Source organism: Lagopus muta, chromosome 1, assembly GCF_023343835.1.
Source record: "Lagopus muta isolate bLagMut1 chromosome 1, bLagMut1 primary, whole genome shotgun sequence".
Lineage (NCBI taxonomy): Eukaryota > Metazoa > Chordata > Aves > Galliformes > Phasianidae > Lagopus > Lagopus muta.
In genome coordinates, this window is record NC_064433.1 from 151307489 (window position 1) to 151332633 (window position 25145).

Genomic DNA, 25145 nt, shown 5'->3' on the forward strand with positions numbered 1-25145 from the left:
TGAAGATTTCTCTTATTCCTGTCCAAAGACTTGGCAGCTTATGCTGCTGCCTTGATTGAATCTCTCCCTTCGTACTTCTGCCCTGAAGGGTTAGAAAATTCCGGTTTGGTCGCACCCATCTCTGAAGGAGCTTATGCAGATGGAAAACTAATATTGCACAGTGTTTGGCCTTCTGATAACTCTCTGTGGCTAATATGGAATATTATACCTACCTTAGAAGACACGCTGAACAAGGAGCTCAAGAGCAATTGAAGTTCTCAGAAGCATTGTAAACTTTGGGGATGTTTGCTCCAGTGTTCCATTTCATGAGTGCAGTTCTCTCCTACAACATACCTAGAAATGCTGAACCAAAAGGTGACTAAGTTTCAACTGGTTCTTCAACGTGAATTGGATTTGCTGAATTTTGACTGGCACAAAAAAAATGAGGAAAACCTTCAGAAGTGACAGGCTGGATCATCAGAATCTTTCTGAAACAAGCTGATGAAGAGTGGCTACATTTATTGAGGAGTTTTGAAGCAATTCACAGATCAGAGGAGACGTATGTCTTACTGGCTAGAATAATCTTACCCAGTGTAGGAAGACAGCATTCGAATCTTCTCTATGCCTCATACATATGTGAAATTAAAATGTTTCCTTCAGTGTTTCAAAGCACATAATCAGGCTAGCAAACACACAAGCTGTTCTGTGGAAACCATTCTGTTTTGCATGTCACAAGAGAGCCACCATAGAATCATAGAAAGACTTGGGTTGGAAGGGACCTCAAGGATCATCAGGTTCCAATCTCACTGACACAGACAAGGCTGCCAGCTGCTAGATCAAGTACTAGATCAGATTGCCCAGGGCCCCATCCAACCTGGCCTTAAACGCCTCCAGGGATGGGGCATCCACCTCTCTGGGCAACCGTTCCAGCACCTTACCACTCTCTCAGTAAAAAAATTTCCTATGACATCTAGTCTAAATCTTCCCTCCTTTAGTTTTAAACCATTCCTCTTTGTCCTATCACTATTTACTCATGTAAAAAGGGGATTTCCCTCGTATTTATAAACTCGCTATAAATACTGGAAGGCCACAGTGAGGTCTTTCCACAGCTTTCTTCTTTCCAGGCTGAACAAGCCCAGTTCCTTCAGCCTGTCTTCATTGAAGAGGCGTTCAGCCTTTGAATCATCTTCATGGCCCTGTTCCGGACCCTGTCCAACAGCTTTCTTTCCTGCATTGGAGGCCTCACAAGGAACAAATAGAGGGGGATAATCATCTCTCTTGCCCTTCTGGCTACCCCATTTATGAAGGAACCCAGGATACCATTGGCTTTCCAGGCTGCAAGTGTGCACTGCTGGCTCATGTTGAGTTTTTCATCATCCAAAACCCCTAAGTCCAGGATTGATATAAAAACTGACCTTTCCCTTCTAACTAACTCATTGTCATCTCCTTCACTCAATTCATATTTATTTAAAATGCAGCAGTTTCAATAAGACAGAAAAAGAGGGCCACTCTGAAGAACCCGGTTATTAGTATTCAGTTCCCCAGTGGAAATTTTTAACCTGAATCCAAGATCTAATGGGATAAATGGAAAGTGATTTGAATCCATGTGTTTCTCACCAGCAGCCCATTTATCCCTAGAATTTGGATCTAGAAGGAAATAAACTGTTTATCTCTGATCTCTGAGCTTTCTAAGTAAGCTTTGACTAAATGGTAGCACAACTTCTACAGGAGGCATGGAGGTTTCAGTCATTGCTCATGCAATTGCTCTCAGATTTCCCAGTTACACTGAGCTTTGGGTTCTTGCTCAAATGGTGGGTACCTGCATGGGCTGTCCTTCTGAATGGAAAAGGATGCAGCCATTCTGCACTATGTGGCACATAAAATCAAAATGTGGCAGGACCATCTCCCCAAAAGATTGTTTTCCAGTTGTTTTGCTATATTTTTTCTTTTCCTTTTATGAATGGAATCAAAATTGTTGCCCCATTATTCCACTGAGTTAAAAACTGAGAACAGTGAAATACATCCTAACTGAAGTGATCAGCTTTGAGAGATTCTTTTGGTGTTGGACTACACTATTATACCTCATAAGGAACTAAATAATTTAATCACTGAAGAATAAAGTTTATAATAAAGTAGGCTATATATAGCAGAAGTCTATTTTTGAATGAGAAACACTGTCTCTGTTCTGTGACAAGGATTATCTCTGGCTGATACTGTCTGGTTTGTGTAAAATAAATCAGAGATCACAATGCGCATATTTAAAGGCATCAAATTCCATCTTTTGTTAGTATTAATGTCATTATCAGGTTCCTTATGTATTTGACATAGGTCCATTAAAAAAAAAAAAAAGAAAAATGAAAAGTTGCACCTAAGTGTTCCTGTGTGGAAAATGTAGAGAAAGAAATATTTCTTCCTCTCATTTATTTATTATATCATGATTTCTCTTGCTGTCTTCTGTCTGCTTTAACTGCCAAACTGTCTGATATTTCATGTATTTTCCATTCTTAACTTAAAAAAAAAAAAAAAAAAGATTCTCAGCTGTTCAAAGTTACATTGTCCACTCCCCAGTCTTGATACAGCTCTCTGAAGCACTGCATGGAATATTCTTAGACCACGGTCAATTCTGCAGCTCCAATTTTTGAAATGTCACTATAAATGTAGGCTCTTGAAATCCACATTTAGCTACAGAGAGCAGCATTTACTTAGATGAATTGAAATCTTTAGGGATTTTAGTGCATTTCAGTGTAAATTCAGATGAAATTATGTGTAAAATCTGGAAACTAAAGGATTTTCTGATCTGTGATTGAAGCATGCAAGCAGAAAACATTCAGCTTTTATTGCCTGTACTATGAGAGCTCCTTTGCAATACCTCAATTCCTATGACACATGGCAGCCGTTTCTTTACACGGGTGGAAAATGAGGCCCAGACTCTAAGTAGTACTGAGCTCTTCACACCTGAGTAGCTTTGAGGATTTTAAGCCAGGGAAGATTCAGGTAAAGCTTTTATATAGATTTTAGAAATAGCTTCACGAGTAGCTCACACTGTAACTGGAAGAATCTAAATGCATAAAAGGAATCAGCTCATTCTTCCACATCTCCAAAGACCTCATCTTCTCCCCTAACACATACCTCTTCCTCAGCAATAAGTTACTGATAAGTAGAGACTCAATACGAACTCCTCCATGTACCTTGTATGTGGAGCTGATGTCAGAACATGCTGAGGGCACTCACAGCTCAGGGACTGGGCAGAACCAGCAGTACAGAGGTTCCACTGGTAGGGCCAGAGCTGCTCAAGAGCACTTAGCAGAGAGTGAGTGACTTAACCCATCAAAACTTTGAGTTGCATTTTGCAGGTGTCTCTAGATTATGTAGAGAGCCTGGAGGAACTGTGCTCCCAGTTTAAGACATTTTATTATTGTTATTTCCACCAAGAACAATTACATGTATCTTTTTTAAAGCAGGATAATTCTAAATGAATGTTTAACAGAGAAAAGAGGATCTGATATCTTTTGGCAGAGGTGTTAAAAAAAACAGGAATATCATAGAGTCCATGAATCATTAAGTCTTGAAAAGACTGTTAGCCTGTCTCCACCATGCTCACTAAATCAAATCTCTCACTGCCATGATCTCTACTTTTTTTGAACACCTCCAGAGATGGTGACTCCATCACCTCCCTGGGCAGCCTGTTCCAATGCCTTACCACTCTTTCAGAGAATAAATTTTTCCTGACATCTAGATATCTATCTTTCCTGAACCTCCCCAGCTTCAGCTTGAGGCCACTAGCTCTTGTCTTATTTATGGATACCTTGGAGAAGAAGCTGACCCCTACCTTGCTATAACCTCCTTTCAGGGAGCTGTAGACAGCAAAATGGTCTCTCCTGAGCCTCCACTTCTCCGATTGCTAACCACCTACTGTATGTCAGCTGCTGAAATCTTTTTCTTTGACAATATTACAGAGCACTGTAAATAACTAGGAGTTCTGTAACACAGAAAAAGACTGCATTCACTGCCACCATGTGCTCAAAGCTAATCCACATCTCAGTTCAGAACTTTCTTTCATTCCATGTCTCCATGTTAGGAGGGAAAATGCAGACACACATACTCACACACACAAAAAGCCTGAGGAGATTAATTTCCACTTATTACTTGGCATAATCAGGATTCTTAATGACCCTATTCTAAAATTAAATGCATTAATTAGTATTCTAGTTATATTATTCATGCAATATCTACTTTTGCTACATACTGTAAGAAAGAATTCATTTACTGGAATGCTTTTTAGGTCCCATTATTCACATATATTTTGTCCAGCATTAAGACTTTGAAAAACATTCCCTGGTGTTGTCAATGGGAAAAAAAAAAAAATTCAACAAGAAATCAAAATGGTTAGGAAAAGGGCTAAAAATATACTGCATTTCCTCTAGGCTACGATACTTTTTCACTATTTTAATATCGAGGATACTGAAATCTTGTTTGTAGAAGAGAAATCTGGTGCTTCGATTTCAAGTGTGTAAGTCATAAACATTTGTGTATTATCAGATGTTTCTGCTTGTAGACTGAAGAGGAACTTTGCAGTATATTTGATGATATTACTGAGAATAAGTATCCTGACAAAATCTCACCTCCATTATGCACCAGAAAAACACTGCTGACCTGTCCATTAGGATCAAGACTTGGAGTGGGATGTCTGGTACACAAAATATTTAAGTCTCAGAAATGGACTGCAATCTCAATTCCATTTTTTCCCTTTTTCCCCTTCTCTGGTTAAAAGGAAGAATTCTAAGAAAATTCCAAGGTCCTCAGCTGGCAGTTGACAACTTCATAAAATTGTCATAGTCCAGTAGCATGTTAATTGTGCTGCATACCCACAGATACACCCTGGGAGAAAAAAAAAAAAAAAAGTGAACAGTGGGTCAAGTCAGTTTTGTTCCCTTGTGAGTTCCTATCCCACACATTCCCCCTTATTTTCAGTCAGGAAAGCAGAAATATGTGCTGTCCTGCACTGATCAGTGTGTGCATACTGGTCATCTGCAATGCCACAGAGCTAAATTATAATGGCTTTTCCCTTGGTAGCAGCCCTTATCAGGTTCTCTCTTGTTTCTGCAGCCTTCAGTGTTGTTAGGGTTTCTGGGACTTCCTGCTTGGTAGTTTGGGTTTCACATAGTGACTTGTTCAAAAGTTATTGCAGAGGAGGACTGAGCAAGACACAGATACATGGACCTCACCATGTGATGGCCTAAGCCTTAGTTATTGCAGAAATTAAGCTAAACTCAAACATACATGTGTATGTATCTGATTCAGAGAAAATGCTAAGGGAGATAACTACATTTAAATGCACAGATTATAAAAACATCTGGAAAGCTGTTCTAACAGAAAAACGGGGCACTTTTTTGGACATCTAATTTATGTGGCATTAGACATCTTGAAATTTAAACAAGGCAGTATTGTCATTGGTCATTTCAGTAAGATCAAAGCGAAGCACATGTTAAGCACAGATTCAAGCAGTTCAAGATCCTAATTAAAGCTAATAGTAGCCTTACGCAAGGAAGTTGTTGTTTCCTGTTAAAGCATGCTGCTCAGTTTTACTGTCTGTCTTTAAAGTGTGGCTGCATGAGATTCAAACCAATTTGTGAAGTGTGAAGCGTGTTTTGGAATATTATCAAATGATGTGAAATGATAAATCCATGAAACTGATAATGCCATAAAAAACCATATTCAAATGCTTTGTTATCCAAGGGATTAAAGTTAGTAATGAATCCCAAGAAGGATTTTACTTTTTGACAGCTCTGGAAAAGGAAACTCAGATTTTTATAGAAACACTAAAATAGTGTTATGAAGAGGTTTTTTTACTATGTTCTTGGACCAAACTTTGCATCACTGAAACAATAAGTCTTTTAAAAGCAAACTGAAGTGTTTGTATGGATAAAGCAGGAAAACTTTGGCCTATAGCCTTTCTTTCATGGCAATGCTGCTGTAATGGTAATAACTGCATTAGCGAATCAGGGGAGCAGTTTTTGAATTTCTGATACCAGTTTGGAAAAGACAGCCTAAAGCATGGAAGAAAGCCCCAATGCTGCAGCATACCTGTTAGTTCATAAGCCTCGGTTTCCATTTCTCCCACTCAAGTGTCTTAATGTTATGTAACAGGAGAAGGGAATGTTCCTTTCTTTTGGCAGTGGACACTGAATCCAGCTATTCATCTTGATGGGACTGAGCAGAGCATTTGAAACCAAATGAGTTATTATGGCCTGTGGTTTCAGGAACTGGTTTAAAGATAGCCTCAAAATTATCAAAATTTACATAAAGAAAGACATCTGACTATGGCCATGAAATATTTCTACCAAGTTTGGAAAGTAAAACTCAAGCAATGAATGGTCTGTGTCATAAATCAATTTTTTGGCTGCATGAACAGGCCAGCGAAGAAAGAACATTGAATAAGCAAAGGTTTTAATATTCTGACAATTATAAACAGTCCTTTGTTTTTCTTTTTCTCTTACATGTACATGGGTGTGGGCCGGGGAAGCCATATATTCATAAAACATCTGGTGCTCAGCTTGTTGTTATAATCAATCAGTCTTCTTATTTTATTTTTCCAACACCGCACAGGAAAAAAGAAAAAAAATAGACCTCTTAATTAAAGAACCAAAGCCTCCTCCTTCTGGGTACAAACAGGGCCGGAGCTGGCTCAAGTTTACTGTTTGCAAGATTTGTCTTAGGGGAGGGAAGTCCTCCTGGTTGGAAAGAACAGTTTCTTGGTTTTTAGTGCCTTATGGTAAAAGCTTTGGAACTGATGGTAGATAGTTTCCAGAGCAATTGTTTACTCACAGGATAGAGAATGGTATTGCTGACTCATTCTTTGCACGCATTTACATTCATTATTCTGATTTAGAGGAAAACAACACTTTAGCTTTAAGTCCCTACATTTACGGATGTAGTAGTAACACAGACACAGGCCTCGACTTCCACAGAACTGCAACACTTCGTAACTCTTCATTCGTGAAAAGCTTTATAACTTCCCCAGGTGATATAAAATCTACTAGTATTAGGTCTGCAACCTCATTCAGCAGATAAATCCACCTCACTTGTTTGTGCTTTTGGGATCTTCTTGAATCTCTGAGAAAGGATGGCCACGTTTTCAAAAGCCCTTTCCATCCTTCCAGATGTATGGTGAAGTTATTGGCAGCAGAATCTTTGAAAATTTGGCCCAATTTCTGGAAGTTTAGCTAGTAATTTAGCTAGTATTCACCCATCTTTATCAGAACTCTTTCCTGTAGGGATATTATTGTTCATGCTAGCTGTGGACATTGTTCTGATTGCACAGAGCTGCTTAGTGCCGCTGTCCTGGATGTAGCTGAATTCACAAACTAGAATTATTCTGACATTTATCAGATCTTTTTAGTTTGAGAAATAAATACATACTAAGAAGAAAATGAGTTATCAGCCATGGCTTTCTCAATATAGTAAATGTCTGATTTATACATACACGTTTATGTTTCTGCATTAATCAAACTACATGCTAACTGTTAACATGTTCTCCAAATCTGTCTATTTGAGAGAATGTTATTAAAGCCATAATTTCTGTCTTCTCAGAGCTATGTGCAACCATAAATAAGGGTTGAGAAGCCTGGCAAAGCCAAGCATCCTACCTCTCACAAATCACTGAACAGTAGAACTGAGAAATACTACAGAGTACAGAAATACTACGAGGTAACACAAGCATATTGCAGTGTACTGATACAAAGTGATGGAGGCAAGGGTTCAGCCCTGGTTTCACACAAAGCATGATTCTGTTGCTTAATACATTTGTTGCATTTGAGACAGCCACTGCTATCCAGATCACCTGTACAAGGCTAGCGGAAATACACAGGACCCATACACAGGTGGCTTGATCATCTCTGGAGCATCAGAAAGAACATGGTGGGAGACACTTGGGCATCTCAGGTGGTCCCAGGTACTACTCATTCTTAGGTAATTGAATCTTTGCTTTTCACTGACAGAAAAGGAAGCTTAGCAGATACCTGTTTAGATACCCAAATTCAGGTTTATGAATCTGAGGGCAAACCACAGCCATTGTGATTTCACTGCTCTTTGGACTTCACTGACAAATTTTTTTGACACGTAAGTTCCCTCTATAAGTAACTAAGTGAACTGCAAGGTAAAGAAATATCAGTTGATGTTATAGATGTACAAGGTGATTTGCAAACATTTTTGTATTTGTGTAAATAGGATGTAGCACACGTTTTCCCATATTAAATAAAACTTTAAAAAGCCAAAATTCCTCTGAGTTCTTTCATTTCTCTTTGATTTTTTTTTTTTTCCCCAAGATTTGTCTCTCAAACATATTAAAACACCACAAGCAAGAGAGTAAGATAACCTACTGATGAAATGACTAGCCACATAAGTGTCCTCACTTTGCAGGAAACCTCGTCATGACTTTGCCTTGCCTACACGTTAATGAAAAAATCTTGTGTTTTGTAAATAAGCTCTGCAAAGTCTGGTGGAAAAGTGCTTTCTTCCTTGTTTCATCAATAAAGTTACTATGTGACTTTTAAAAAATTCCACTGCACTAGGAAAACTTCTGTTTCCTTTTATGTCCAGATTTAGCAAGTTTTTCAAAGCCCTTCTTATTAAGAAAAGTTGTGGCTGGAAACATGGATAAGTAGCTACAACGATTCCAGAAGCTATAAATATTCAGGTTATGATATTAGAGAAATTATCCTCTCTGAGGTGGGCTTTATTGTCTCCTAGGGCCCACCTGCAGCTAGGTAAGGGCCTCCCAAAGTGAAGTGGATGGTCCTAAATGATCATAGGTGGTTTTTAAAAAATAAACACAAAATTAGTTTCACACCTACTTAGACAGTTTAGAATTTTAATGTGCAAAGTCTGCCAGGGCTTTGCAGTGAAATAAGGCCATGCATTCAAGCTCCCTAAAGCCAATCAGAAAGCAAGGTTGAGTACTACCCATTTCACAATTAGGAATCACTGCCCAGTTCTAGGCCATATTATTAATGAACAAACTGTTGCTTTGATCATATTTTAACATTTATAGTCTCACAAAAAATAACCTTGTTAAAAAAGAACTGCTTTAGCCTGAGAACACCTAGAAGAACTGAGATCTGTTTCGTGTCATTGCCTGCAAGCACTCTAGCACATAGAGGGTTTTTCCTAGATTTTTCTGTACATGACTCCTCCTCTCCCTCCTTTCTGCTGAGAGGCTCCCTCTGGGTTTATTTTGATATGTTTATAGACTTGTTTGTGACTTTGTGATGTCTGGTAGCTTTGGCCCAGGTCAAAACCTTATATCTGAGATCACCAGCTACAAGACAGTTTGGTCCCATCTGCTGAGATGGTCTCTGACCACCTCAAAGAGCAGCAGCAGGCAGCAGCCCCACGCTCTGCCCCTTGCATTGCATATGCAGTCAGCTTGCACGGCCTGCATTTGTTTTGGATTTATTCCACATCTGCCAGACAGCTCTTACGCACATTACCGATTTGGAAAAGCTCTAGGTATGACTGAGCTTTGCTCAGATCCGTCGTTGGCTTGAGAGGAGGGATGGATAAAGGTATGTTTCACTGTTTTATGTCAGCATTTCTTTATGTCATTAGACACTGGGCAGTGCTTGTTCTTACTGCAGCTCAGGTATTCTGATGGATTTAATTCTGCCACCTCTATTCCATGTTCATAGCAGTGTGATGAAGCAGCCATAGGCTGGGCAGCTTTCCTTTCCTTCATACAGTTTCTGTGCAAATCTTCTGAAAACTGTCATCCAGTTCATCTTCACCACCGGGCAAAACTATAAAAGAAAAGGGTTATGGTGCTGCCAGGGATCTGATAAATTGTAGGTTCTTTGAATGCCTTTATTAGCAGAGTTTTAAAATTTCCCCTTCATATTTGAGATATATCTGAGTTCTAGTGTCAGGCTACCAAAAGCAAGCAAGCAAACAAGCAAAAAAACAAAACAAACAAACAAACAAAAAAAGCACCAAAACAAAACTACTCCAAACATTTAGGCCTTATGCTTCCCTTTTTCTTACAGAAATTGAGTAGGAAATAGAGCAGGACTTTACTGGGAAGTCAGAGGTGAACAATACTTGAAGGAAATGAAGCTCCTGCAACAGCCAGTTACAGAGAGAGAAGAAAACGTTTATCAACATCCAACCACAATTATTATTTAGCATTTGCAAAGAAGTAGTGCTTGAAGATACTAAGCAGCAGGCCACTGTATCTGGCACTGTTTGGATTTGTGTGAGAGAACATTTATTCATCCTGAAAAAGCCTTGTCAATTAATACTGCATTGTTTCAGTTTACTTTTTTTATTTGCTTAGTGACTCATGCATCTCCAAAGATATTAGTTTTTGATAGGATAATTCTGCTGTATTTTGTATTAGGTTTCAGCTCTCTGAAGTTCCTGCTGAGAACAACACGCAAATAATGCTACATTATAAATGCCCTCATAATTGCAATAATTAAAGAACTATAGTCCTCAAAGTGTGTACCGAAATGCACATTCCCTATCAGGCTTAAATGTTGCATCTCCACTTGAGTCAGTGTGGGACAGATGTCTTAGATGTCACCAGAGCCAGCAGTAAAATACCTTAGGAAATAATAGCTATTCTGCTGCTTCCAAACATTTTGGCACCCTTCACCCCATTCACTTCTGACTATCTAACACCCCTCATCTGATTCATAAGCACCAGTTAGCTCTTCTGCTTTTGAAATGAGATAACTGGTTCCCTGTGACGCCAGACTTGTGGGCTGTCCCAGGGAGATGCTACTTAGGGATCACTTCCACCAGTCCTGCATCAATGCCTACAGCCGCTCCACTGGTGCCACTGCCTTGGCTACAGTGACATGATTATTTTGCTTCAGTAGGAAGAAATGCATTTTGCCGCATAAACACAGCCACTGAGAGCAACTGTTTTCCTGAAGTGCTTCGTGTCTTCTATGCTTATGTGCTCCCAGCTCCTTGCAGTTCATGAGCAAAAAATTGTTTCCAATCTCTTTTTTTGATAATGATAATGATGACGACAACAGCACATTTATATAACAGTCTATATCCAGGTCTATGATGACTAATCTAGAACACGCAGTTCTAGGACATATATGCCTACACTTCACAGCTATCTTCCTAGATAAGCAACACAATCCTGACAAATTATACAACATTTTTCTCTATTCTCAATGAAAAAGTCGGATTTACTTATAGAGAGATCTACAAGAGCTATTAACAAAGAGCTGTGTGAGTCCACTCCAGCTGAAATCCATCTCACCTCCTCCTCTTCTGAGATACCGCCTTTGGAAAGATGAGTACTTTTGTACAGTGGTGTGGTTTTAAGAGCATGTGTAACATCAAGACCATTCATGATAAGACATTTACAAAATCGCCACCTATTTAAACTTGTCAACCCACCTATAAAGAGCAGATTGAAATTACACATTAAAGTGTAGGCTGTTCATTTTGGCTTGGCTACACCAGCAATCGCATCATTATAATTTCTGAAGGGGGCAAAACAGCATTAGCACTGGAAAGGAATCATAAAATTACATTAGATGCTATGATTTTAATTACAGTCACTGGAATGGGGAAGAGGACAGAATAGGAAATACAAATACAAAGGGAGTATAAATAGCATTCCCCCTTAGGAGATTATTATTTATCTTACTCTGGCTATAAAGTTGCTGTTTTTTCCTAACTTCCTGCTTTGGAAAGAAGCCACTAAGTTAAAAGACAATGTGGTTTTGTAACGCAAAGATGATTTTCTTAACTTATAAATCTGGATATTCCAATGCAATGATTAATTTAAAATAAAGACTGGAAAACAGTTTAGAGAATTCTAAACGCCTTTTCAAAGGAAGAATAAAAAGGAATAATTTTTTTCCAAAGAAAATGAATTGCTGGGTAGGTTCAACCTCTGCAGCCATTCCACCATCACCTGCCTCTGACGCTGTGGGTCAACATAATAAAACAGAAGGCATTACTTTCAGAACAGCCTTTGTGCATCCCTTCATAGGCTGGTTTATTCATTCTCACATTCACCAGATGAGTTTTCACTGGGTTAATTTGTACTGAATGATATCTCCTCATGATGCAAAATATTACTGTCTTTTGGTAAGGGGATCACAACTGCCCCGAACACTATATAAAGAATAAACAGATTTTGAAATAAAATCCTTAAAACAGATAATCAAATCCTGTGGTTGATGTTATGATCAACAGTGCACGACACAGTTATCTCTAAATGCATGCCTAGTGTCATTTAAGGCACCACAGGATGACGGGAAGTTCACTCCATCCCACCAGAGCCAGGACATGGAGGTGCCCTGTATGAACAGTTGGCTGTGGGGGTCCCCAGAGGCCTCTGTGAGTCAGGGCCAAGGCCCAGCATCCATGATGCCAATAATGCAAGGAAAGCCTATATAGGAGAAGAGAGAGAGTACCTGGGTGGGCATCTGATAGCCAGCGAACATCAGCCCACCACAGAAGGTTAACTTAGAAGACATTGGAAAAGTATAAATGGAATCAGCTTGTGCTGCACTGGTTGTAAAGTGGTGAGATACTATGCCAGAAGGTGGAGCAATCAGAAGTTACACCAGTACAGCCAAAAGAGTAACCCAAACTGTTAGGTACTTGTTTCACTCTGAAAATTTTCTGCAGTTGTAGGAAGAGAACATCATAACCTACTTTCCTCACTATACTGGATCTTATCCTCATTTTCATTAGGCACATTCATGGTTGCAAGATAAATACAGGTGCCATAAATAGAACTGTATTGGCATAAATATGACTTCCCTACTCAATCCTTGGCTTATGTAAACAGATACACACTTACTTCCAGCAAGTGCTGATGTTGGAGCACCATCGTTTCAAGCCGTCAGTGCAGTCTTCCACAATAAGGCAATTTAAATCTGGGGTAGGACGAACGTACTGTTGAGGCTGTCTACTTTCCTCCCTTGATTACAGAAGGAGTTTTGTGCAGTAACACCCTTTACGGTAGCATTCCTGGCATTCAGTCTGGGAAGGCAGGTAAAGATTTCAGCTGCAGCATGCCTGCAGGGAACTGCATAGCTGGGGCCTCACAGGTAGATCTCCAACATCACCCCGTACAGCAGCAAAAAAGATTTACCGATAAGCTGCTGAAGTGGACAGCAGTGGCCCATAACACACTAGCTGATGGAAGGATTTAGTCTCTGAGAAAAGCAGAGGCTCTTGTCCACTTTCTCAGTCTCCCACTGAATTTCCAAAGCAGCAGGAGCCAAGAGTTTAGCCTTGCAGAGAAGGAAGAGAGCACTTGTGAGGCAGCAATTCCAAGTGCTAACGAAGGTCTAAGTCATTCTCACAGGCTGTCATAAACTATGGTATTGGACTCTCCAGGGTTTCCAGTTAGTTCTCTCAGTGATGTTAGTTTGAAGTCCCATATGTTAACACAGAAGTAATTTACAAGGCAACACTTTGAGAGTTAGCTTTCAAATGTTATGGGTTGCTGAAATTACAGAACACACAAAGATTAATGAGTGCAATCGCACATAATTTCTCTTGAAAGAAACAACAAGCCATCTTTAAAGAGTAATTAAAATGTAATATACTGTCTGAGAGATTACTTGGATGTCATAACTTCAGCTCCTACACCATAGCTGAATACATGTTGGACATCCCTGGGACTGCCATTAAATTAAATGGTGTGGAGGTCTGCAAAGGTACAGGGATGTCCTGCCCATATAGAATCAGTTGTAGGACATGAATAAACCTGATATTTATTTGCAATTGTTAACCGTCTTGCGCAGAAAGGCACACGCAAATTTAGACACTGCATTTCTGATTTTTACCTTGCCATGTAACTTCAGATTGAGCATTAACTCCTTTCACAGTGGACTCTTTCAATGGCAGTGCTGTTCCCTGTGAAGCATGCAGTGAGCAGTTAATCATTAATTCTTCACGGTTCATATTTGCTGTCTGTTTTACTGCTTATATTTTGATATAGATCCTTAGAATAGACTTAATGCTGTCATTAGGAGTCACATGCTGGATCTTTATCTAAACTATTATCACAGTCCAGACATAGCATTACAACCTCCTTTTGTAAGCCGAAGTTACAGAGTTCAGAAAGCCTTAAAACTTTATAAATACTGTGTTTTTTATGGTAACGGAACAGCTGCAGTGGCAGACTGACACACATACACGCCCTGCCTGAGTCTGCCTAGTTGCTGTAAACAGGTGCACCTAAAGGTTAAAGCTGTTATTTTTTTTTATCCATGACACTAATTTCATTGTTAAAGTCTAGCTTTACAACTGTGTGTGTTAGGATAACATAAAGGAATTCAGACACATATGGTGAATGAAATTCCTGGCTTTTGCAAAGGAGGTGTATTTTTTAATTGAAATTGCAGTTAATGTAGTGCAGATAAAACAGCTGGCTACTGAAAAAAAAAGAAAAAAAAAAGAAAAGAAATTGTTACTGATGGAAATCGTATGTCACGTGATTTGTGGAGACTTCCCTCAAAATAATCAAAATCACCACAAAATAGTGTGAATAATAGTACACAGCATTTTAGGAAGCTTTATGTCTTTCTTTTAAAATCTCATACATAGTCAGGAGTCATATTCATATGAGCTTTGGAAGAACTAGTTCTCACTGTGTTAAAGTGCACCAGTGGGAAGGCAGAGGCATTTGAAAACTTCAGCCCAAGTGCTTTAGATCAGGTCTCTAGGCCTGTGGCTAACCTACTCAGCCACACTAGAAACACTTTCCTCCTCCTTGCTGTACACTAGTGTGCTTGTTTCTTGGAAGAGAATCTCAAAGATCAGGATCAACAGTAAATAATTGCATTTGGCATTCCCCTTTGCTTACACCTTCCATAGGGGATGCAGTGTATTTAGCTTACATTGGACAAGTCATTTCTCACACAAGTAAGTGGTTTTCTTTCTTCCTTCCAGCCACTTTTGGTGAGTCTGCCTAACAGGATATGATGGCCCAAAAAGGCCAAGGAAAATCTAAACAGGCTTCTATTTAGAACAGTTTTAAACAGCTTTTTGGATCAGTGCAGTCTTTCATAGGCTAATAGTTCAGCTGAGAAGTGAATGATAGAAGCCTGGGTGGAGTTCTGTGTTCAAGATCATCCAGGGCTGCTTCCGGTATCTCTGCATGACACTGAAAACTGTGCCATACAGACATATCCTCAGCCCATGGCTTTTAAAAGGCCAGCTTTCACTTGTTTCAAGTGGCAAAAGTCCTTTGGAAAGATCATAGAGATTAAGCCAATGAAGACATAGAGAAATGTCGTGTGGAAATTAATTGAGAATTAGATCATTTCTGAAAGTCTGCAAGCCATGCAAAATATTCAACCCAAGATTACATCTCTGCTTTAGAAATTGATGAATTGATTTAAAGGTTCTCTTTAAATCCCACTGGGCTTTTTTCCGATGCTTGGTAATTATGTAGAAATTGAGTCTTGTCTTTTCAGGATTCGTATTTGCTCAGCCAGCCACTGAACCCAAAGTTTCCAAAGAGATTTTTTTGTCACTCTTTTTTTACAGAGTGTTTCTTGGCTTTAAAATTGGCAGTCATGGCCTGAACATTTCTAGAGATGTCACAATTAGGCTTCCTCTGCACGATATCTGGAAAAGTCATCTTTGCTTGCCTTTGAAAAATTAAAGTTTCCAGACAATTTCCCTATAGCAAGACAAGTTATGGACTTGTAATGTCTCAAAGTTGATTTAGAGGTATTTCTAAGAGAATACTATTTATATTCTTCAACTAGAGTGGCTTTGCATAAAACCCACTGGAGGATGACTATCTGGGTTTAAACTTCCTTGAGCTTAAATCCAAGAAGTTCCACGTATTTTTCAGAAATTAGTATATCAGTGATCTGATGTCAGATTTGATAAGAGTTAGTTACCACATGTGCTCAGTATATGATCCAGAACAGGAAGGATCAACATCTAATTAAGTAGATGACAAAATGCAGCAACAGATATCTGGAATACGTGTTCCTCAGAAGGAGAATATATTTTGCTATTGGGCAAAGTATCACAGAAATCAGCTGCAATTGTCTCTTTTCATTTGGTGTCTGTGATTCAGATATTTGCGTTGTTCTGAGCTATCTCCACTCCCCTTGAAATTACTGAAGAAAATGACAGTGATTAATCTTTTCTTCTGGCAGTTTGCCAGTGAATGAAAAGCGTAATTTCCCCTTATCACCTCAGTTTGCACAGCAGATTTATGAATTCAGCACAGACTGCAATTTGGGCTTATTTCAGACAAATTTTTAAAATAGATAGATAGGGTTATTTATCAATCTTTAAATCTTTTAGCCCTCCCCATAACCTCTATGTCACAAACCATGATTACTTTTTTTTCTGGTGTCCTCTGACTGGCAAGGCCCAACATTTTTCAGTATTTCTCCAATGTCTTCAGAGGATGGCTCAGGCCCCTGCTTTCCTTTTTTTAGGGACTAATTATCAATGAGCATCACACCAATGTTATCTGAGAGCACTTGTCCTTTTCTTTCAAAAATCTTTTTGTAAAATGTTCTGCTGATATTTTCCATTCCCGATCCTGACAAAATAATCTACATAGTAAGTGAATATGTATGCATTGTATGCAGCTTTTGTAAATAACTGATATATAGAATATTAGGAACAAAAGTCCCATAAATTTGAGTGAAAAAGCAATTGATAGGCTCAACTACAGTTTTTTCACAAATGTCAATAGTCAGCTTTGGTTGTATGCCAAGAACAGTGCTCATGTGCATCTGGACAGACCAGAATACATTTATTTATAATGCGTATCATTTTCTGACCTTTTATTTAAGCCTGAATTTGATCACATTCTGTTTCTTCTTTCATGTTTCATTATTCTTTTGTCTCAGTCTTATGTTTCACTAGGAATCAGTTGTTGGTTTTCTCTCTTATTTCCAGTACTTCACTTTATTTTTAATTCCTTCTCATAACTTCCCCCTACCTCTTTTATAATCCTTCTCCAGAGTTCTCATCTAAGCCTCTTAAGTGTACACAGCTATGATAATATAGCACTAACAAGAGCATAACATGTAAATAAGTCTGTTTCCCAGAAATAACTGTATTTCTTTTGGCTGTCCCACGGCATGACAAAACTAGTTCTACTGATGCCACCTGAAGTAAAGGTTTACTATATTTGCTTTCACTGACGCCAGTATAAGCCAGAACTAAATTACAACCATTAGCCTTGCTAATGAAATTGGCAGCACTCGCTGACAGTAGCAGTGGGAAAGGCAAGTGCAATATAAGATGATACACGTGCCCCAGTTCCTTTTCAGATCAAGATATGACTCACAAATTCTGGAGTCACAGAAATGGCAGCACTGGAGCCTAGTCAAGAGGGAAGAAAAAACTCCTTTCCCATGGAGAGATTACATTCATTAAGATTTAGTTTTGAATTTTTTACAAATTGTTTTATTATTTTTCCTCAGTTTCTGCAGGAAGACAGTCTGGCTTGAAGATAAAGCAAAGAAGAATAACAAAATTTAAAGTAATCAAACAGAACTACCAGAAATCTTCCTGTCAGTCCCCAAACTCTAAGCTTTCATTTCTATTTAAGAAGTTGTGTGGCTCAGAGGTTTAGCTATCGGCTCTAAATGACTACCCCAGAAGCAGGGAGCATTTGAAATAAATGGAACAGCTGAACAGCTGTCTGTATTGCCTCAGCTATGAAAGGGACTGTATTCCCATAAAGAAACAAAAATAATGAAGTATTTTCTTGGGCTGTGGTAGGAGGCAGTTGGGAGCTTTTCCCTTTCAGCCTGCTGGTTCCCCCTGGAGCTTAGAGAACACCTGTTCCAAGGAACTTCTGGGGCTGAATGGCTAGAAGGTGGACTTCCTTCTGAAACAAAACCAAAGTGCATAGAGGATGCCAACATTCCATAGTAAAGGAAAGCTGTTCTACAGTTTCTTCAGTTGTTTGGTTTTCTTGGTTTCAAACAGAAGAGTGATTTCAGACAAATGCTTTCTTGCTTTTGGGCTTGTGATTCACATTTGCATTTTTTTGTATTTATTTTTTTAAATATTCAGTGGAATATAATCTTTTTTTCTTACAGATGAGAAGTAACAAACCCGAAAAGGCATTTTCTCCTGACTTATTTACACTAAGTTGTTTCTAGTCATCTGATTGATGTGATAATGCCTGGGCCACTGCAAACACCTGTTTTCTGGAGCACAAAAGAACACTAAATATTAGATAGTCTTGCAGCCTATCACTGATACACATTTTGTAATTATTTTAAATTAAGTGCAACTTGCACATTTACTTCAAGGGAAATAAAATTGGATTATTTATGGGCTGGGAGGAAGGATTAGAGAAGACAAAACATCACCTTTTCCTCTTCCACCTTGCTGTTAACCATTATGACAGAGCCGTCACATCACAGCAGAGCATCTACTGTAAACACAGAAAGCAATCTCCCCAGCTCCTCTGCCCCCCACTTCCAAATAAGGTAGAACATGGAATAGAATTGGCAGACGTGCAGAGACGCACCTCTGGGAGGCAGATTGACCCCAAGGATGCTGGTGGTTGTGTTGTTTATGCAGTTTACCATTAATTTCCAAGGGAGAAATTCCACATTATGGAAGAGAACGAAGAGATGGCATATTGTTTTAACAAAAATAACTTTGGTTTTTCAGTTAAAAAAAAAAAAAATCTTTTGAAATACAGAAAACTGTTTCATTAAGAAAATAAAACCCATTTTAAAGCATATTAAAAGCGTTAACATAGTGCCTGCTGCCAGAAGAGCCTGACTGCCGTGCTGTTGAAGGAAGGAGGACAGCATCGTTATTTATGAGCGTCTGCACTCCCTCAGCCTTTCATGAAATCCTAATTTTATCTGGCAGCTCTTAAGAATCTCTGAGAAACTGGGTCCTTTGTTACCACTGCCTACATCTAACTTCTGCACCTAAAAAGACATGGATACTTTTTTTTTTTTTTTTGTAAATAAAGAAGAAAAGTCTGAACTTTCTGACATTAATATCACACTACTGTGTTAGTACCTCAACCTTCAAGCTCCTCTCTCTGGGAAAGCATCAGTAAGTGCCCCTTTTTGCTCAACTTCCACCTCCAGGTTTTACAATAGCTTTTCTGAGAACAGGATCAGGCCTCAGTCATCTGTTTTCACTGGGGAGAAAAAACAAGACAAAACAAAACAAACAAAACCCCTTTATTACTCTTTGACAGGAGCATAGTTAAGCCTGAGGGGGTTATTTTTCTCCCATTAACTTTTTCTAACCTCATCCCTCCCTCATTTTCTTTCTCAGATTTACTCCCAAACAGTTCATGCGTATGTGTTCATGTGCCTATGTGTCTATCTGTGCATATATATGTGTATGAGTACATTTATTCCTGTAACAATAAGGAGTCTATCTGTTCAGATAGCTTGCTGTTTGTTTGCAACATGACAGTTACTCCTTTTGACATCAGTGTGAATAAACAGCCTGATCCAATAAAATAGGACTTTTCACTCCCAAGAGTTTGTTCCAAGACTGTGGAACCCAGGCTAGCAAAGAACATCTGCAACAGTTAGTGGAAACCCTAAGAATTCTTGCGAATAAATAGATTGGAAACTAAGTTGGAAATTTCTCAGTGAGATATAAATTTTAAAAAATGAAATCCAGTTGAAGTACCCAGTTTCCCTGGGAGAATATAAGTCTAGCCAACCCAAGTCTAAATACATGTGGTAGTGATCACTGTATGCTGTTTCCAGTTTATCATCAAAAACAATCATAGCTAAATTATTGTCATTTAAATTTAGCTTCTAACAAAGAAACGTTACATTTCTTATCATACATTTCATTGCAAACCTCCTTAATAATGAAAATGCTGGAAAGACATGTAACAATGCATTTTTTAAAACTTCCTCCATATTTTCTTCCTATTGCCAGATAAAGCAGAATCCTATATGAACTTTAAATGCTTCAATAAATGCTACAGATGATGAACAATACAGGTCAGGTAGATTTAAGTGCTCTGATTCAAGTTATATTTCAGTCTGCTCTTCAATATATTCAACATGGTAACTCTCTGCAGATTAGACTCAGTGAAAAACCTATTTGCAAAGGCTGAGGTCTCTCAACTGTTTTGACTTTCACTTCTTCACTTTTTCTTTTCTTCTATGTTGTTTCATTTTGGTTGTACACTTACTCTTCCGGTTACTGAGTTAACACAGTCCTTTAAAGACTAACTTCAGGGTTCTTTTATGCTTACCACTGGCACAGTATTATAAAACAAAACATTTGGATTATATAGATTATAAGCTAATAGATAGAAGTTACCAGCTTTGTGGGAAATACTTCACTCATAAAAAAATGCAATATTGTTTGGCTTGATTTAGTATAGCTTTGCTACATAGAATATGATTTAGTATAGCTTTGGTACGTAGAATAAATTATTTGCAGCTGGCTTATCCGTGCACATGCTCTGGGAGTGAGGAACACATGCATGTTATCAATTCATTATTTGTGCTACAGTTCATTACCAGTTACGTGCTGGACAGCGACATCACTGTCTACCCTACATGTGAGGTTATAACATTAGTGGCAATAGATATCAAGCTGTTGGGAAGAAAGCAAAAGCTAGACTGTGGTTGGATTAACATTTGATTGCCTAAACAGTACAGCTTTGAAAGCATGGGAAAATTTGCCTAGTGAGCAAGCTGGATTTTTTTAAAAAACATAAAGGCTGCCAAGCTCCAAAACCTAAGGGGAAAAAAAGAGCTTGTGGAGAACTTTAATTAAAGCTAGCAGAGACTCCCCTCCTCCTTCTGAAAAGAACTTAAATATGTAATTTTAACTCCATACTCACACCGGCTCTTTTTCTTTACTAGTACTACTAATAATAATAAGGTTAAGCATGACATTTTTGCAAGTGTTTTCTCATCTGCCAGTCCCTATTTCACCTTTGTCTATTATGGTGAAGAGGAGACAGTCTATTCTAGTGAATATTCACCCAAATTGATCCACAAGTCCTAGGTTGGCTTTTTTTTTTCTTTCATTAATATGCACACGTACCAAGTGCTTACTCAGTTTAGTCTGTTTTGAAGGCAATATGAAGTTTACTACCACTCTTTGCTGTATGGATACAGACTACTGAAGTGACTGTACTAAGGATGCCCTCTACTGAGAAGAAAAGGATAGAAGTTTAAATATCAGCTACAGGGAGGCTTCCTTAGTTAGAACAAGTTGCAAAAAATGGTTTTCAGGAGTAGAGAACATTTCAGTATTTCATTTTTCAATTTTGGAACAGTTCTGTTAATTGTGTGGACAGATATGGCCACAGTACTATAGGTTATACTAAACTAAACTGGACCAGGGAATGTTCCTGAACAATTCTGATGAGTTCAAGTGCTAGAAGGATGCCTACAAAACTGTGGCTAACTTCAGTTAGCAAACTAAAACCATTTCTGAGCATTATTTGGCAGTGTTCCTTATGAGTAGTGTGGAGTTGGCCATGTTGTTTTGGGTGGAAAGGGATTTAATACTGTGCTCTGTACTAGCTGGCATCATGTGAGAAAATGATCCTAGACAGACTTATCAGTAGAGATACAGCTCAGAAAACAGGGACACAAGGAATCTGATAAGATAATATACTTCTTGTAGTGGGGTTGATAATGCATAGCAAACACTCAGTGATCCTGATGGATGTTTGTCTCTCCAGTTCTCAAAAATATTCAAAGGCAGAGATCCATTTGCAGCTATTTTAATTGATAACCATAGTTGGTTTTCTTCAAATCTTACCTAAATAAATGCAAAGTTTCAGCGGTATTAATTTTCCTAACCTAGTAGAATAATGAAAAATCTTTATTTCCTCTTTGCAGCTATCATTTAATTATTTGGAGTGACAATACACAATTTCAGTTTTTTATTAAGATTGAAAATACTGGTCCAAGATTGCTAACTCCTACTGAAATGTCTTACAGACAAGTGCTAAAACAAGAGCTGGAGAAAGAATGGTCTCTCACAATTATCCATGAACAACTGCTAAGAAGTCTATCAGCAAGTCATGAATGCTTTAAAACTACAACACCTGTGATGTATTCCTGTAATACATATTACAGGTCCAAATAGAGTGGAAAAGCTTTCTGACAATGTGAATAATTTTGTTCTTGCTCATAGGCTTTCATGATTATTAACTTTGGTGTTGTCAGTGAGCACATGATGTACAAACATTTATGGGACAGCAGTAAATGTTCTGCGTGCTGAGCTAGAGGGTCTGATGAGCACAACATTTTGTATTCAGAGGAGTATCCTGAGGGAAAAGCAAATATGTAGTCTGAACACTTTCTACGTGGTCTTCTTACTACTGTGCATGGGTTGAAATACTTTTCGGACATTACCACCTTCAAAAGTGACAGATTCCATTGAATCCAGTGTTCGAGGCATGCCCCAAATATGACCGTCTGCATTTTTTATCTTTTAAGTTATGATTTACAGACAGATATAACTGGTCTTGACCATCATAAGAGCCCTCTTCCTGGAGCCTGAATATCTTCTACAGTAATAAGGAAAATATTTCTAAGGGAAAGAAAAGCATTTGTTTTGTTCTTGTTTTTTTGTTTGTTTATTTGTTTTTGCCAGAAGGAATGCAGCACTAGAAAAATTATTTTTCAAATTATGTTACCCACATTTATTTAAAAAGTTTTCTCTATTCTGTCTGAAGGAAGGGCTGTTTCATTCCCAATTTCTGTGTCAAAAGACGTGGCCTGTTCCCTCCTTTAATGTGGGAAGAGGGAACCCACCAGCATTTTTTCACTGACATAATCTGGGCACTCTCCTGATTCAACCACGTCCCCTCCCTTTTCAAGGGTCTTTGAGGTTTTTCTGTCTTTTGATCCCAAGTGAGATGGAGCCAGACATGCAAATGCTTCCCATCACTTAATGGCCTAGCCATTGTTATCTGAACCTCTTTGAAGTTGGGAACCTGCAGCTCTTCTCTAAGGCCATTGTTTCACCTTTCCCGTTAAGTTCTGCAGCCATTCCTTTTACAGTTCCCTTTGACTTTGCAATGCATTCAGCCAGTCATCATTACTAAAGACCTCACAGAGTCCCTAAAGATTACACAGTTTTCAAGTATTGTAAGAAGTACAATTTCAAGAGAGTCTGTCTGAGTTATCACAAGAAAATGATTTCTTTCTGACTATGACAAATCACACAAGGTACATATGTTAGATGGTATTCCTTGCCTTCACCTTCTTTTGAATGGAGTGTGCATCTGCAAGCTGTAACACAATGATATGGCACTGCATGTCTCTGGAAGATAAGGCATCATCCCACTAGGATCACTGGTGACAAGGAGCCAGTAGATAATATTCAGTCTAGTCTATTCTGCAGTCTAAATGCTAGACGTTTAAAAAGTGAAAACAAATCAACACTATGTTCTCACTGCATTGCATAGATTTGTCTGTATTCATGTTCAGACAATGCAACATAGAAATCTTTACCATTCTTGAATAAAGTTGGCTACCTAGTAAGACAGCAAGAAAGCATCAAAGTGTGAGTAGAGATTTTGCACAGAATACTTTCAAAATAATTAACAAAGTGCCTAAATTAGGAGAGTGGCGTGCTTCTCAGTGAGAGAAAGGAAGGATGTTCAAGATACTATCCAGTAACCTTGTCTTTCAAATATTATATTTTGCTGTGAAGATAATCAAAATATAATGGCAGGACAATATTTGCAGATGAAGGTAACATCTTCTGCTCAGTCAGCTAACACAGGTGGAAGAATTGGACAAACTGCAAATAAAGAAAACTTTCTCCAGGTTGGAAAGAGAAGCAGAAAAAGATTCCTCAAATTGGAACTGGAAAGTATATCCTTTGTTAACAATTTTCAGGACCTATTAATCCAACTTTTTGATATGCAAAGGAGGGAGTTATCAAAATGAATTGAGCTAAAAGGGAAAGAATCCTTAAGAAAATCTACAATCTGGTATGTAACAGGAGTGGTCATAGTTGCTGGAGAATTTTATTTTGTCTCAATGGCTTTCAATTATGTCTTAATAGTTTTGTATAGTACTAATAATAAAAAAAAAAGATTTCTTACTATTCCTTTGAAGTTCTAGTACTTTCTTAGTGAAAGCCATGATCTCATATATTTCTGGTTAGAACTGGAACATATGCAGAGAAATCAGAGTCATCTCAGAAAGATAAATGGGATGAATATTCATAATTTTGTTCTGTAAAGTACCACCCCCACCCCAGAGCAGAGAATAAGAAAGTGAAAATAATCAAATTGAGACATTTTTTGTGAAACAACCAAGCAAGATTGTAAAGGAATATTTTTGGGTCAGTATAAAATACTTCAACCCTCTATCAAATATATTGTTTAATTTGTAGTTTAACTCACCACCCCTTTTTAACTTTTTAATCTTTTTCTTGCTTTGTTGTCATTGCTACTTTAACTGAAAACATCACTTCAAAATAAAAAGTCAAGAAATTTAATGTCCAAAAACTGATAGGCTGTCCCCAGGTATGCTGATAAACTGGGATCTCAGTTTGACATGATAGCTAATACAGTGTGATTACTTATCTTCTCCTTGGTTCGTTTTAATCTTGTGTCAACAGTTCCTTGCTCCCTGTGAGACAGAGCAGACTTTTACTCTATGTTACTAGAAAAACTTGTCTTAAAAAATCCTGATTATGTATAAGTCTATTTCAAATTATAGCCATGCGTACGATAAAGGTTCTGGGCTTTCAATTGAGCTTTTTTCATGAAGACAGGTGATTATTCAAAAGTGAGATATTTCTCAGAAATGATATGAGGCAGACAATGTTTTGAAGCATAGTTCGGTTTCAGAATCTGCTGATACTGAAAGTTTCCATCCAAAAGCTGACTGTTTCATTTCCTGTCATTTCACTTGCCCTGCTGATAGGCTACAAACTGGATTGCTAGGGAACTAAGTCTGAAAGCTGCCAACCCTTCATCAGCTCATATGGTACATAAATATGCTACACTGTTAAATGCATTGTTCCGAGGAAGTGATCCTCAGTTAGATCCTCAGTTGGTAAAAGTGTTGCAAGTAGTTTATATCCACATCATTCAGCTTTAGCCCTCCTGGAGAAGACCATGTTCGCTTGTCACACATCCCTAAGTTATATCTGTACTCCTTGAATTTCTTTAAGTCCCAAAACTTCAATATGCTAAATACAGT

General features: G+C 38.3%; 1 protein-coding gene across 10 annotated transcripts in view; it reads right to left on the reverse strand.

Annotated features, from left to right (window-relative positions):
• Positions 1-297: 297 nt before the first annotated feature.
• NDFIP2 (Nedd4 family interacting protein 2) overlaps positions 298-25145 on the reverse strand; it is a 119964-nt gene continuing 95116 nt past the window's right edge. For 6 of the 10 annotated variants that reach the window (XM_048946419.1, XM_048946387.1, XM_048946349.1 and 3 more), the window contains 3 exons: positions 18997-19120; positions 13806-13875; positions 298-4857 (listed from right to left, as the gene is read on the reverse strand). The gene's annotated coding sequence lies outside the window, so the exon portion shown is untranslated. The remainder of the gene's footprint in view (positions 4858-13805; positions 13876-18996; positions 19121-25145) is intronic. The other 4 variants (XM_048946396.1, XM_048946381.1, XM_048946360.1 and 1 more) reach the window with 3 other exon arrangements.